The sequence below is a fragment of the Ranitomeya variabilis genome, chromosome 2 (assembly GCF_051348905.1).
Source record: "Ranitomeya variabilis isolate aRanVar5 chromosome 2, aRanVar5.hap1, whole genome shotgun sequence".
Lineage (NCBI taxonomy): Eukaryota > Metazoa > Chordata > Amphibia > Anura > Dendrobatidae > Ranitomeya > Ranitomeya variabilis.
Window position 1 is genome coordinate 1114086013 of NC_135233.1, and position 18136 is coordinate 1114104148.

The 18136-nt window shown below is 48.8% G+C and overlaps 1 protein-coding gene across 1 annotated transcript in view; it reads right to left on the bottom strand.

The window, feature by feature from the left end:
* Positions 1-18136, bottom strand: part of LOC143808875 (uncharacterized) — a 135285-nt gene that overhangs the window by 104615 nt on the left and 12534 nt on the right. The window lies entirely within an intron of this gene.

Sequence of the window (18136 nt, forward strand, 5' to 3'; positions counted from 1 at the left end):
ACAGTCTCCTCCTGACAGGCTCCAGGATACACTATACACAGTATATACAGGACCGCACTCCTCCATTATCTGTACATACCCCACAGTCTCCTCCTGACAGGCTCCAGGATACACTATACACAGTATATACAGGACCGCACTCCTCCATTATCTGTACATACCTCACAGTCTCCTCCTGACAGACTCCAGGATACACTATACACAGTATATACAGGACCCGCACTCCTCCATTATCTGTACACACCCCACAGTCTCCTCCTGACAGGCTCCAGGATACACTATACACAGTATATACAGGACCCGCACTCCTCCATTATCTGTACATACCTCACAGTCTCCTCCTGACAGGCTCCAGGATACACTATACACAGTATATACAGGACCCGCACTCCTCCATTATCTGTACATACCCCACAGTCTCCCCCTGACAGACTCCAGGATACACTATACACAGTATATACAGGACCCGCACTCCTCCATTACCTGTACATACTCCACAGTCTCCTCCTGACAGGCTCCAGGATACACTATACACCGTATATACAGGACCCGCACTCCTCCATTATCTGTACATACCCCACAGTCTCCCCCTGACAGGCTCCAGGATACACTATACACAGTATATACAGGACCCGCACTCCTCCATTATCTGTACATACCTCACAGTCTCCTCCTGACAGGCTCCAGGATACACTATACACAGTATATACAGGACCCGCACTCCTCCATTATCTGTACATACCCCACAGTCTCCCCCTGACAGACTCCAGGATACACTATACACAGTATATACAGGACCCGCACTCCTCCATTACCTGTACATACTCCACAGTCTCCTCCTGACAGGCTCCAGGATACACTATACACAGTATATACAGGACCGCACTCCTCCATTATCTGTACATACCCCACAGTCTCCTCCTGACAGGCTCCAGGATACACTATACACAGTATATACAGGACCCGCACTCCTCCATTATCTGTACATACTCCACAGTCTCCCCCTGACAGGCTCCAGGATACACTATACACAGTATATACAGGACCGCACTCCTCCATTATCTGTACATACCCCACAGTCTCCCCCTGACAGGCTCCAGGATACACTATACACAGTATATACAGGACCCGCACTCCTCCATTATCTGTACATACTCCACAGTCTCCTCCTGACAGGCTCCAGGATACACTATACACAGTATATACAGGACCGCACTCCTCCATTATCTGTACATACCCCACAGTCTCCTCCTGACAGACTCCAGGATACACTATACACAGTATATACAGGACCCGCACTCCTCCATTATCTGTACATACCCCACAGTCTCCTCCTGACAGGCTCCAGGATACACTATACACAGTATATACAGGACCCGCACTCCTCCATTATCTGTACATACTCCACAGTCTCCCCCTGACAGGCTCCAGGATACACTATACACAGTATATACAGGACCGCACTCCTCCATTATCTGTACATACCCCACAGTCTCCCCCTGACAGGCTCCAGGATACACTATACACAGTATATACAGGACCCGCACTCCTCCATTATCTGTACATACTCCACAGTCTCCTCCTGACAGGCTCCAGGATACACTATGCACAGTATATACAGGACCGCACTCCTCCATTATCTGTACATACTCCACAGTCTCCTCCTGACAGGCTCCAGGATACACTATACACAGTATATACAGGACCCGCACTCCTCCATTATCTGTACATACTCCACAGTCTCCTCCTGACAGGCTCCAGGATACACTATACACAGTATATACAGGACCCGCACTCCTCCATTATCTGTACATACCCCACAGTCTCCCCCTGACAGACTCCAGGATACACTATACACAGTATATACAGGACCGCACTCCTCCATTATCTGTACATACCTCACAGTCTCCTCCTGACAGGCTCCAGGATACACTATACACAGTATATACAGGACCCGCACTCCTCCATTATCTGTACATACCCCACAGTCTCCCCCTGACAGGCTCCAGGATACACTATACACAGTATATACAGGACCGCACTCCTCCATTATCTGTACATACCCCACAGTCTCCTCCTGACAGGCTCCAGGATACACTATACACAGTATATACAGGACCCGCACTCCTCCATTATCTGTACATACCCCACAGTCTCCTCCTGACAGGCTCCAGGATACACTATACACAGTATATACAGGACCCGCACTCCTCCATTATCTGTACATACCCCACAGTCTCCTCCTGACAGGCTCCAGGATACACTATACACAGTATATACAGGACCCGCACTCCTCCATTATCTGTACATACCCCACAGTCTCCTCCTGACAGGCTCCAGGATACACTATACACAGTATATACAGGACCGCACTCCTCCATTATCTGTACATACCCCACAGTCTCCTCCTGACAGGCTCCAGGATACACTATACACAGTATATACAGGACCCGCACTCCTCCATTATCTGTACATACCTCACAGTCTCCTCCTGACAGGCTCCAGGATACACTATACACAGTATATACAGGACCGCACTCCTCCATTATCTGTACATACCTCACAGTCTCCCCCTGACAGGCTCCAGGATACACTATACACAGTATATACAGGACCCGCACTCCTCCATTATCTGTACATACTCCACAGTCTCCTCCTGACAGGCTCCAGGATACACTATACACAGTATATACAGGACCGCACTCCTCCATTATCTGTACATACCCCACAGTCTCCTCCTGACAGGCTCCAGGATACACTATACACAGTATATACAGGACCGCACTCCTCCATTATCTGTACATACCCCACAGTCTCCTCCTGACAGGCTCCAGGATACACTATACACAGTATATACAGGACCGCACTCCTCCATTATCTGTACATACCTCACAGTCTCCTCCTGACAGGCTCCAGGATACACTATACACAGTATATACAGGACCCGCACTCCTCCATTATCTGTACATACCTCACAGTCTCCTCCTGACAGGCTCCAGGATACACTATACACAGTATATACATGACCGCACTCCTCCATTATCTGTACATACCCCACAGTCTCCCCCTGACAGGCTCCAGGATACACTATACACAGTATATACAGGACCCGCACTCCTCCATTATCTGTACATACCTCACAGTCTCCTCCTGACAGGCTCCAGGATACACTATACACAGTATATACAGGACCCGCACTCCTCCATTATCTGTACATACCTCACAGTCTCCTCCTGACAGGCTCCAGGATACACTATACACAGTATATACAGGACCCGCACTCCTCCATTATCTGTACATACCCCACAGTCTCCTCCTGACAGACTCCAGGATACACTATACACAGTATATACAGGACCCGCACTCCTCCATTATCTGTACATACCCCACAGTCTCCTCCTGACAGGCTCCAGGATACACTATACACAGTATATACAGGACCCGCACTCCTCCATTATCTGTACATACCTCACAGTCTCCTCCTGACAGGCTCCAGGATACACTATACACAGTATATACAGGACCCGCACTCCTCCATTATCTGTACATACCCCACAGTCTCCTCCTGACAGGCTCCAGGATACACTATACACAGTATATACAGGACCGCACTCCTCCATTATCTGTACATACCTCACTGTCTCCTCCTGACAGGCTCCAGGATACACTATACACAGTATATACAGGACCGCACTCCTCCATTATCTGTACATACCCCACAGTCTCCTCCTGACAGGCTCCAGGATACACTATACACAGTATATACAGGACCGCACTCCTCCATTATCTGTACATACCCCACAGTCTCCTCCTGACAGACTCCAGGATACACTATACACAGTATATACAGGACCCGCACTCCTCCATTATCTGTACATACCCCACAGTCTCCTCCTGACAGGCTCCAGGATACACTATACACAGTATATACAGGACCCGCACTCCTCCATTATCTGTACATACCTCACAGTCTCCCCCTGACAGGCTCCAGGATACACTATACACAGTATATACAGGACCGCACTCCTCCATTATCTGTACATACCTCACAGTCTCCCCCTGACAGGCTCCAGGATACACTATACACAGTATATACAGGACCGCACTCCTCCATTATCTGTACATACTCCACAGTCTCCCCCTGACAGGCTCCAGGATACACTATACACAGTATATACAGGACCGCACTCCTCCATTATCTGTACATACCCCACAGTCTCCCCCTGACAGGCTCCAGGATACACTATACACAGTATATACAGGACCCGCACTCCTCCATTATCTGTACATACTCCACAGTCTCCCCCTGACAGGCTCCAGGATACACTATACACAGTATATACAGGACCGCACTCCTCCATTATCTGTACATACCCCACAGTCTCCCCCTGACAGGCTCCAGGATACACTATACACAGTATATACAGGACCCGCACTCCTCCATTATCTGTACATACTCCACAGTCTCCTCCTGACAGGCTCCAGGATACACTATACACAGTATATACAGGACCGCACTCCTCCATTATCTGTACATACCCCACAGTCTCCTCCTGACAGGCTCCAGGATACACTATACACAGTATATACAGGACCGCACTCCTCCATTATCTGTACATACTCCACAGTCTCCTCCTGACAGGCTCCAGGATACACTATACACAGTATATACAGGACCGCACTCCTCCATTATCTGTACATACCTCACAGTCTCCTCCTGACAGGCTCCAGGATACACTATACACAGTATATACAGGACCCGCACTCCTCCATTATCTGTACATACCCCACAGTCTCCTCCTGACAGGCTCCAGGATACACTATACACAGTATATACAGGACCGCACTCCTCCATTATCTGTACATACCTCACAGTCTCCTCCTGACAGACTCCAGGATACACTATACACAGTATATACAGGACCCGCACTCCTCCATTATCTGTACATACCTCACAGTCTCCTCCTGACAGGCTCCAGGATACACTATACACAGTATATACAGGACCGCACTCCTCCATTATCTGTACATACCCCACAGTCTCCTCCTGACAGGCTCCAGGATACACTATACACAGTATATACAGGACCGCACTCCTCCATTATCTGTACATACTCCACAGTCTCCTCCTGACAGGCTCCAGGATACACTATACACAGTATATACAGGACCCGCACTCCTCCATTATCTGTACATACTCCACAGTCTCCTCCTGACAGGCTCCAGGATACACTATACACCGTATATACAGGACCCGCACTCCTCCATTATCTGTACATACCCCACAGTCTCCTCCTGACAGGCTCCAGGATACACTATACACAGTATATACAGGACCCGCACTCCTCCATTATCTGTACATACCCCACAGTCTCCTCCTGACAGGCTCCAGGATACACTATACACAGTATATACAGGACCGCACTCCTCCATTATCTGTACATACCCCACAGTCTCCTCCTGACAGGCTCCAGGATACACTATACACAGTATATACAGGACCGCACTCCTCCATTATCTGTACATACCCCACAGTCTCCTCCTGACAGACTCCAGGATACACTATACACCGTATATACAGGACCCGCACTCCTCCATTATCTGTACATACCTCACAGTCTCCTCCTGACAGGCTCCAGGATACACTATACACTGTATATACAGGACCCGCACTCCTCCATTATCTGTACATACCCCACAGTCTCCTCCTGACAGGCTCCAGGATACACTATACACAGTACATACAGGACCGCACTCCTCCATTATCTGTATATACTCCACAGTCTCCTCCTGACAGGCTCCAGGATACACTATACACAGTATATACAGGACCCGCACTCCTCCATTATCTGTACATACCCCACAGTCTCCTCCTGACAGGCTCCAGGATACACTATACACAGTATATACAGGACCGCACTCCTCCATTATCTGTACATACCCCACAGTCTCCTCCTGACAGGCTCCAGGATACACTATACACCGTATATACAGGACCGCACTCCTCCATTATCTGTACATACCCCACAGTCTCCTCCTGACAGGCTCCAGGATACACTATACACAGTATATACAGGACCCGCACTCCTCCATTATCTGTACATACCCCACAGTCTCCTCCTGACAGGCTCCAGGATACACTATACACAGTATATACAGGACCCGCACTCCTCCATTATCTGTACATACCCCACAGTCTCCTCCTGACAGGCTCCAGGATACACTATACACAGTATATACAGGACCGCACTCCTCCATTATCTGTACATACCCCACAGTCTCCTCCTGACAGGCTCCAGGATACACTATACACAGTATATACAGGACCGCACTCCTCCATTATCTGTACATACCCCACAGTCTCCTCCTGACAGGCTCCAGGATACACTATACACAGTATATACAGGACCCGCACTCCTCCATTATCTGTACATACCCCACAGTCTCCTCCTGACAGGCTCCAGGATACACTATACACAGTATATACAGGACCCGCACTCCTCCATTATCTGTACATACCCCACAGTCTCCCCCTGACAGACTCCAGGATACACTATACACAGTATATACAGGACCCGCACTCCTCCATTATCTGTACATACTCCACAGTCTCCTCCTGACAGGCTCCAGGATACACTATACACAGTATATACAGGACCCGCACTCCTCCATTATCTGTACATACCTCACAGTCTCCCCCTGACAGGCTCCAGGATACACTATACACAGTATATACAGGACCCGCACTCCTCCATTATCTGTACATACCTCACAGTCTCCTCCTGACAGGCTCCAGGATACACTATACACAGTATATACAGGACCCGCACTCCTCCATTATCTGTACATACTCCACAGTCTCCTCCTGACAGGCTCCAGGATACACTATACACAGTATATACAGGACCCGCACTCCTCCATTATCTGTACATACCCCACAGTCTCCTCCTGACAGGCTCCAGGATACACTATACACAGTATATACAGGACCCGCACTCCTCCATTATCTGTACATACCTCACAGTCTCCTCCTGACAGGCTCCAGGATACACTATACACAGTATATACAGGACCCGCACTCCTCCATTATCTGTACATACCCCACAGTCTCCCCCTGACAGGCTCCAGGATACACTATACACAGTATATACAGGACCCGCACTCCTCCATTATCTGTACATACACCACAGTCTCCTCCTGACAGGCTCCAGGATACACTATACACAGTATATACAGGACCGCACTCCTCCATTATCTGTACATACACCACAGTCTCCTCCTGACAGGCTCCAGGATACACTATACACAGTATATACAGGACCGCACTCCTCCATTATCTGTACATACCCCACAGTCTCCTCCTGACAGGCTCCAGGATACACTATACACAGTATATACAGGACCGCACTCCTCCATTATCTGTACATACCCCACAGTCTCCTCCTGACAGGCTCCAGGATACACTATACACAGTATATACAGGACCGCACTCCTCCATTATCTGTACATACCTCACAGTCTCCCCCTGACAGGCTCCAGGATACACTATACACAGTATATACAGGACCCGCACTCCTCCATTATCTGTACATACCCCACAGTCTCCTCCTGACAGGCTCCAGGATACACTATACACAGTATATACAGGACCCGCACTCCTCCATTATCTGTACATACCTCACAGTCTCCTCCTGACAGGCTCCAGGATACACTATACACAGTATATACAGGACCGCACTCCTCCATTATCTGTACATACCCCACAGTCTCCTCCTGACAGGCTCCAGGATACACTATACACAGTATATACAGGACCCGCACTCCTCCATTATCTGTACATACACCACAGTCTCCTCCTGACAGGCTCCAGGATACACTATACACAGTATATACAGGACCGCACTCCTCCATTATCTGTACATACCCCACAGTCTCCTCCTGACAGGCTCCAGGATACACTATACACAGTATATACAGGACCCGCACTCCTCCATTATCTGTACATACCTCACAGTCTCCCCCTGACAGGCTCCAGGATACACTATACACAGTATATACAGGACCCGCACTCCCCCATTATCTGTACATACCTCACAGTCTCCTCCTGACAGGCTCCAGGATACACTATACACAGTATATACAGGACCGCACTCCTCCATTATCTGTACATACCCCACAGTCTCCTCCTGACAGGCTCCAGGATACACTATACACAATATATACAGGACCGCACTCCTCCATTATCTGTACATACCTCACAGTCTCCTCCTGACAGGCTCCAGGATACACTATACACAGTATATACAGGACCCGCACTCCCCCATTATCTGTACATACCCCACAGTCTCCTCCTGACAGGCTCCAGGATACACTATACACAGTATATACAGGACCGCACTCCTCCATTATCTGTACATACCCCACAGTCTCCCCCTGACAGGCTCCAGGATACACTATATACAGTATATACAGGACCGCACTCCTCCATTATCTGTACATACTCCACAGTCTCCTCCTGACAGGCTCCAGGATACACTATACACAGTATATACAGGACCGCACTCCTCCATTATCTGTACATACCCCACAGTCTCCCCCTGACAGGCTCCAGGATACACTATATACAGTATATACAGGACCGCACTCCTCCATTATCTGTACATACCCCACAGTCTCCTCCTGACAGGCTCCAGGATACACTATACACAGTATATACAGGACCGCACTCCTCCATTATCTGTGCATACCTCACAGTCTCCTCCTGACAGGCTCCAGGATACACTATACACAGTATATACAGGACCCGCACTCCTCCATTATCTGTACATACCCCACAGTCTCCTCCTGACAGGCTCCAGGATACACTATACACAGTATATACAGGACCCGCACTCCTCCATTATCTGTACATACCCCACAGTCTCCCCCTGACAGGCTCCAGGATACACTATACACAGTATATACAGGACCGCACTCCTCCATTATCTGTACATACCCCACAGTCTCCCCCTGACAGGCTCCAGGATACACTATATACAGTATATACAGGACCGCACTCCTCCATTATCTGTACATACCCCACAGTCTCCTCCTGACAGGCTCCAGGATACACTATACACAGTATATACAGGACCGCACTCCTCCATTATCTGTGCATACCTCACAGTCTCCTCCTGACAGGCTCCAGGATACACTATACACAGTATATACAGGACCCGCACTCCTCCATTATCTGTACATACCCCACAGTCTCCTCCTGACAGGCTCCAGGATACACTATACACAGTATATACAGGACCCGCACTCCTCCATTATCTGTACATACCCCACAGTCTCCCCCTGACAGGCTCCAGGATACACTATATACAGTATATACAGGACCGCACTCCTCCATTATCTGTACATACCCCACAGTCTCCCCCTGACAGGCTCCAGGATACACTATATACAGTATATACAGGACCGCACTCCTCCATTATCTGTACATACCCCACAGTCTCCTCCTGACAGGCTCCAGGATACACTATACACAGTATATACAGGACCGCACTCCTCCATTATCTGTGCATACCTCACAGTCTCCTCCTGACAGGCTCCAGGATACACTATACACAGTATATACAGGACCCGCACTCCTCCATTATCTGTACATACCCCACAGTCTCCTCCTGACAGGCTCCAGGATACACTATACGCAGTATATACAGGACCGCACTCCTCCATTATCTGTACATACCCCACAGTCTCCCCCTGACAGGCTCCAGGATACACTATATACAGTATATACAGGACCGCACTCCTCCATTATCTGTACATACCCCACAGTCTCCCCCTGACAGGCTCCAGGATACACTATATACAGTATATACAGGACCCGCTCTCCTCCATTATCTGTACATATCCCACAGTCTCCTCCTGACAGACTCCAGGATACACTATACACAGTATATACAGGACCGCACTCCTCCATTATCTGTACATACCTCACAGTCTCCTCCTGACAGGCTCCAGGATACACTATACACAGTATATACAGGACCCGCACTCCTCCATTATCTGTACATACCCCACAGTCTCCTCCTGACAGGCTCCAGGATACACTATACACAGTATATACAGGACCCGCACTCCTCCATTATCTGTACATACCCCACAGTCTCCTCCTGACAGGCTCCAGGATACACTATACACAGTATATACAGGACCCGCACTCCTCCATTATCTGTACATACCCCACAGTCTCCTCCTGACAGGCTCCAGGATACACTATACACAGTATATACAGGACCCGCACTCCTCCATTATCTGTACATACCCCACAGTCTCCTCCTGACAGACTCCAGGATACACTATACACAGTATATACAGGACCGCACTCCTCCATTATCTGTACATACCCCACAGTCTCCTCCTGACAGGCTCCAGGATACACTATACACAGTATATACAGGACCGCACTCCTCCATTATCTGTACATACCCCACAGTCTCCCCCTGACAGGCTCCAGGATACACTATACACAGTATATACAGGACCCGCACTCCTCCATTATCTGTACATACCTCACAGTCTCCCCCTGACAGGCTCCAGGATACACTATACACAGTATATACAGGACCGCACTCCTCCATTATCTGTACATACCTCACAGTCTCCTCCTGACAGACTCCAGGATACACTATACACAGTATATACAGGACCGCACTCCTCCATTATCTGTACATACCCCACAGTCTCCTCCTGACAGGCTCCAGGATACACTATACACAGTATATACAGGACCCGCACTCCTCCATTATCTGTACATACCCCACAGTCTCCTCCTGACAGACTCCAGGATACACTATACACAGTATATACAGGACCCGCACTCCTCCATTATCTGTACATACACCACAGTCTCCTCCTGACAGGCTCCAGGATACACTATACACAGTATATACAGGACCCGCACTCCTCCATTATCTGTACATACCCCACAGTCTCCTCCTGACAGGCTCCAGGATACACTATACACAGTATATACAGGACCGCACTCCTCCATTATCTGTACATACCCCACAGTCTCCTCCTGACAGACTCCAGGATACACTATACACAGTATATACAGGACCGCACTCCTCCATTATCTGTACATACCCCACAGTCTCCTCCTGACAGGCTCCAGGATACACTATACACAGTATATACAGGACCCGCACTCCTCCATTATCTGTACATACCTCACAGTCTCCCCCTGACAGGCTCCAGGATACACTATACACAGTATATACAGGACCCGCACTCCTCCATTATCTGTACATACCTCACAGTCTCCTCCTGACAGGCTCCAGTATACACTATACACAGTATATACAGGACCGCACTCCTCCATTATCTGTACATACCTCACAGTCTCCTCCTGACAGGCTCCAGGATACACTATACACAGTATATACAGGACCGCACTCCTCCATTATCTGTACATACCTCACAGTCTCCTCCTGACAGGCTCCAGGATACACTATACACAGTATATACAGGACCCGCACTCCCCCATTATCTGTACATACCCCACAGTCTCCTCCTGACAGGCTCCAGGATACACTATACACAGTATATACAGGACCCGCTCTCCTCCATTATCTGTACATATCCCACAGTCTCCTCCTGACAGACTCCAGGATACACTATACACAGTATATACAGGACCGCACTCCTCCATTATCTGTACATACCTCACAGTCTCCTCCTGACAGGCTCCAGGATACACTATACACAGTATATACAGGACCCGCACTCCTCCATTATCTGTACATACCCCACAGTCTCCTCCTGACAGGCTCCAGGATACACTATACACAGTATATACAGGACCCGCACTCCTCCATTATCTGTACATACCCCACAGTCTCCTCCTGACAGGCTCCAGGATACACTATACACAGTATATACAGGACCCGCACTCCTCCATTATCTGTACATACCCCACAGTCTCCTCCTGACAGGCTCCAGGATACACTATACACAGTATATACAGGACCCGCACTCCTCCATTATCTGTACATACCCCACAGTCTCCTCCTGACAGACTCCAGGATACACTATACACAGTATATACAGGACCGCACTCCTCCATTATCTGTACATACCCCACAGTCTCCTCCTGACAGGCTCCAGGATAAACTATACACAGTATATACAGGACCGCACTCCTCCATTATCTGTACATACCCCACAGTCTCCGCCTGACAGGCTCCAGGATACACTATACACAGTATATACAGGACCCGCACTCCTCCATTATCTGTACATACCTCACAGTCTCCCCCTGACAGGCTCCAGGATACACTATACACAGTATATACAGGACCCGCACTCCTCCATTATCTGTACATATCCCACAGTCTCCTCCTGACAGACTCCAGGATACACTATACACAGTATATACAGGACCGCACTCCTCCATTATCTGTACATACCTCACAGTCTCCTCCTGACAGACTCCAGGATACACTATACACAGTATATACAGGACCGCACTCCTCCATTATCTGTACATACCCCACAGTCTCCTCCTGACAGGCTCCAGGATACACTATACACAGTATATACAGGACCCGCACTCCTCCATTATCTGTACATACCCCACAGTCTCCTCCTGACAGGCTCCAGGATACACTATACACAGTATATACAGGACCGCACTCCTCCATTATCTGTACATACCCCACAGTCTCCTCCTGACAGGCTCCAGGATACACTATACACAGTATATACAGGACCGCACTCCTCCATTATCTGTACATACCCCACAGTCTCCTCCTGACAGGCTCCAGGATACACTATACACAGTATATACAGGACCGCACTCCTCCATTATCTGTACATACCTCACAGTCTCCTCCTGACAGACTCCAGGATACACTATACACAGTATATACAGGACCGCACTCCTCCATTATCTGTACATACCCCACAGTCTCCCCCTGACAGGCTCCAGGATACACTATACACAGTATATACAGGACCCGCACTCCTCCATTATCTGTACATACCTCACAGTCTCCTCCTGACAGGCTCCAGGATACACTATACACAGTATATACAGGACCGCACTCCTCCATTATCTGTACATACCCCACAGCCTCCTCCTGACAGGCTCCAGGATACACTATACACAGTATATACAGGACCCGCACTCCTCCATTATCTGTACATACCTCACAGTCTCCTCCTGACAGGCTCCAGGATACACTATACACAGTATATACAGGACCGCACTCCTCCATTATCTGTACATACCCCACAGTCTCCTCCTGACAGGCTCCAGGATACACTATACACAGTATATACAGGACCCGCACTCCTCCATTATCTGTACATACCCCACAGTCTCCTCCTGACAGGCTCCAGGATACACTATACACAGTATATACAGGACCGCACTCCTCCATTATCTGTACATACCCCACAGTCTCCCCCTGACAGGCTCCAGGATACACTATACACAGTATATACAGGACCGCACTCCTCCATTATCTGTACATACCCCACAGCCTCCTCCTGACAGGCTCCAGGATACACTATACACAGTATATACAGGACCCGCACTCCCCCATTATCTGTACATACCTCACAGTCTCCTCCTGACAGGCTCCAGGATACACTATACACAGTATATACAGGACCGCACTCCTCCATTATCTGTACATACCTCACAGTCTCCTCCTGACAGACTCCAGGATACACTATACACAGTATATACAGGACCGCACTCCTCCATTATCTGTACATACCCCACAGTCTCCCCCTGACAGGCTCCAGGATACACTATACACAGTATATACAGGACCCGCACTCCCCCATTATCTGTACATACCTCACAGTCTCCTCCTGACAGGCTCCAGGATACACTATACACAGTATATACAGGACCCGCACTCCTCCATTATCTGTACATACCCCACAGTCTCCTCCTGACAGGCTCCAGGATACACTATACACAGTATATACAGGACCGCACTCCTCCATTATCTGTACATACCCCACAGTCTCCTCCTGACAGGCTCCAGGATACACTATACACAGTATATACAGGACCCGCACTCCCCCATTATCTGTACATACCTCACAGTCTCCTCCTGACAGGCTCCAGGATACACTATACACAGTATATACAGGACCCGCACTCCCCCATTATCTGTACATACCCCACAGTCTCCTCCTGACAGGCTCCAGGATACACTATACACAGTATATACAGGACCCGCACTCCTCTATTATCTGTACATACCCCACAGTCTCCTCCTGACAGGCTCCAGGATACACTATACACAGTATATACAGGACCCGCACTCCTCCATTATCTGTACATACCTCACAGTCTCCCCCTGACAGGCTCCAGGATACACTATACACCGTATATACAGGACCCGCACTCCTCCATTATCTGTACATACTCCACAGTCTCCTCCTGACAGGCTCCAGGATACACTATACACAGTATATACAGGACCGCACTCCTCCATTATCTGTACATACTCCACAGTCTCCTCCTGACAGGCTCCAGGATACACTATACACAGTATATACAGGACCCGCACTCCTCCATTATCTGTACATACACCACAGTCTCCTCCTGACAGGCTCCAGGATACACTATACACAGTATATACAGGACCCGCACTCCTCCATTATCTGTACATACCCCACAGTCTCCTCCTGACAGGCTCCAGGATACACTATACACAGTATATACAGGACCGCACTCCTCCATTATCTGTACATACCCCACAGTCTCCTCCTGACAGGCTCCAGGATACACTATACACAGTATATACAGGACCCGCACTCCCCCATTATCTGTACATACCCCACAGTCTCCTCCTGACAGGCTCCAGGATACACTATACACAGTATATACAGGACCCGCACTCCTCCATTATCTGTACATACCTCACAGTCTCCTCCTGACAGGCTCCAGGATACACTATACACAGTATATACAGGACCCGCACTCCTCCATTATCTGTACATACCCCACAGTCTCCTCCTGACAGGCTCCAGGATATACTATACACAGTATATACAGGACCCGCACTCCTCCATTATCTGTACATACCTCACAGTCTCCCCCTGACAGGCTCCAGGATACACTATACACAGTATATACAGTACCCGCACTCCTCCATTATCTGTACATACCCCACAGTCTCCTCCTGACAGGCTCCAGGATACACTATACACAGTATATACAGGACCCGCACTCCTCCATTATCTGTACATACCCCACAGTCTCCTCCTGACAGGCTCCAGGATACACTATACACAGTATATACAGGACCGCACTCCTCCATTATCTGTACATACCCCACAGTCTCCTCCTGACAGGCTCCAGGATACACTATACACAGTATATACAGGACCCGCACTCCTCCATTATCTGTACATACCTCACAGTCTCCTCCTGACAGGCTCCAGGATACACTATACACAGTATATACAGGACCCGCACTCCTCCATTATCTGTACATACCTCACAGTCTCCTCCTGACAGGCTCCAGGATACACTATACACAGTATATACAGGACCCGCACTCCTCCATTATCTGTACATACCCCACAGTCTCCTCCTGACAGGCTCCAGGATACACTATACACAGTATATACAGGACCCGCACTCCCCCATTATCTGTACATACCCCACAGTCTCCTCCTGACAGGCTCCAGGATACACTATACACAGTATATACAGGACCGCACTCCTCCATTATCTGTACATACCTCACAGTCTCCCCCTGACAGGCTCCAGGATACACTATACACAGTATATACAGGACCGCACTCCTCCATTATCTGTACATATCTCACAGTGTCCTCCTGACAGGCTCCAGGATACACTATACACAGTATATACAGGACCCGCACTCCTCCATTATCTGTACATACCCCACAGTCTCCTCCTGACAGACTCCAGGATACACTATACACAGTATATACAGGACCCGCACTCCTCCATTATCTGTACATACCCCACAGTCTCCTCCTGACAGACTCCAGGATACACTATACACAGTATATACAGGACCCGCACTCCTCCATTATCTGTACATAGCTCACAGTCTCCTCCTGACAGGCTCCAGGATACACTATACACAGTATATACAGGACCCGCACTCCTCCATTATCTGTACATACCCCACAGTCTCCTCCTGACAGGCTCCAGGATACACTATACACAGTATATACAGGACCGCACTCCTCCATTATCTGTACATACCTCACAGTCTCCCCCTGACAGGCTCCAGGATACACTATACACAGTATATACAGGACCCGCACTCCTCCATTATCTGTACATACCCCACAGTCTCCTCCTGACAGACTCCAGGATACACTATACACAGTATATACAGGACCGCACTCCTCCATTATCTGTACATACCTCACAGTCTCCCCCTGACAGGCTCCAGGATACACTATACACAGTATATACAGGACCCGCACTCCTCCATTATCTGTACATACCCCACAGTCTCCTCCTGACAGACTCCAGGATACACTATACACAGTATATACAGGACCGCACTCCTCCATTATCTGTACATACCTCACAGTCTCCCCCTGACAGGCTCCAGGATACACTATACACAGTATATACAGGACCCGCACTCCTCCATTATCTGTACATACCCCACAGTCTCCTCCTGACAGACTCCAGGATACACTATACACAGTATATACAGGACCGCACTCCTCCATTATCTGTACATACCTCACAGTCTCCCCCTGACAGGCTCCAGGATACACTATACACAGTATATACAGGACCCGCACTCCTCCATTATCTGTACATACCCCACAGTCTCCCCCTGACAGGCTCCAGGATACACTATACACAGTATATACAGGACCCGCACTCCTCCATTATCTGTACATACTCCACAGTCTCCTCCTGACAGGCTCCAGGATACACTATACACAGTATATACAGGACCGCACTCCTCCATTATCTGTACATACCCCACAGTCTCCCCCTGACAGGCTCCAGGATACACTATACACAGTATATACAGGACCCGCACTCCTCCATTATCTGTACATACCCCACAGTCTCCTCCTGACAGGCTCCAGGATACACTATACACAGTATATACAGGACCGCACTCCTCCATTATCTGTACATACCTCACAGTCTCCTCCTGACAGGCTCCAGGATACACTATACACAGTATATACAGGACCGCACTCCTCCATTATCTGTACATACCCCACAGTCTCCTCCTGACAGACTCCAGGATACACTATACACAGTATATACAGGACCCGCACTCCTCCATTATCTGTACATACCCCACAGTCTCCTCCTGACAGGCTCCAGGATACACTATACACAGTATATACAGGACCGCACTCCTCCATTATCTGTACATACCCCACAGTCTCCTCCTGACAGGCTCCAGGATACACTATACACAGTATATACAGGACCGCACTCCTCCATTATCTGTACATACCTCACAGTCTCCCCCTGACAGGCTCCAGGATACACTATACACAGTATATACAGGACCGCACTCCTCCATTATCTGTACATACCCCACAGTCTCCCCCTGACAGGCTCCAGGATACACTATACACAGTATATACAGGACCCGCACTCCTCCATTATCTGTACATACCCCACAGTCTCCTCCTGACAGACTCCAGGATACACTATACACAGTATATACAGGACCGCACTCCTCCATTATCTGTACATACCTCACAGTCTCCCCCTGACAGGCTCCAGGATACACTATACACAGTATATACAGGACCCGCACTCCTCCATTATCTGTACATACCCCACAGTCTCGTCCTGACAGGCTCCAGGATACACTATACACAATATATACAGGACCGCACTCCTCCATTATCTGTACATACCTCACAGTCTCCTCCTGACAGACTCCAGGATACACTATACACAGTATATACAGGACCGCACTCCTCCATTATCTGCACATACCCCACAGTCTCCTCCTGACAGGCTCCAGGATACACTATACACAGTATATACAGGACCCGCACTCCTCCATTATCTGTACATACCCCACAGTCTCCTCCTGACAGGCTCCAGGATACACTATACACAGTATATACAGGACCGCAC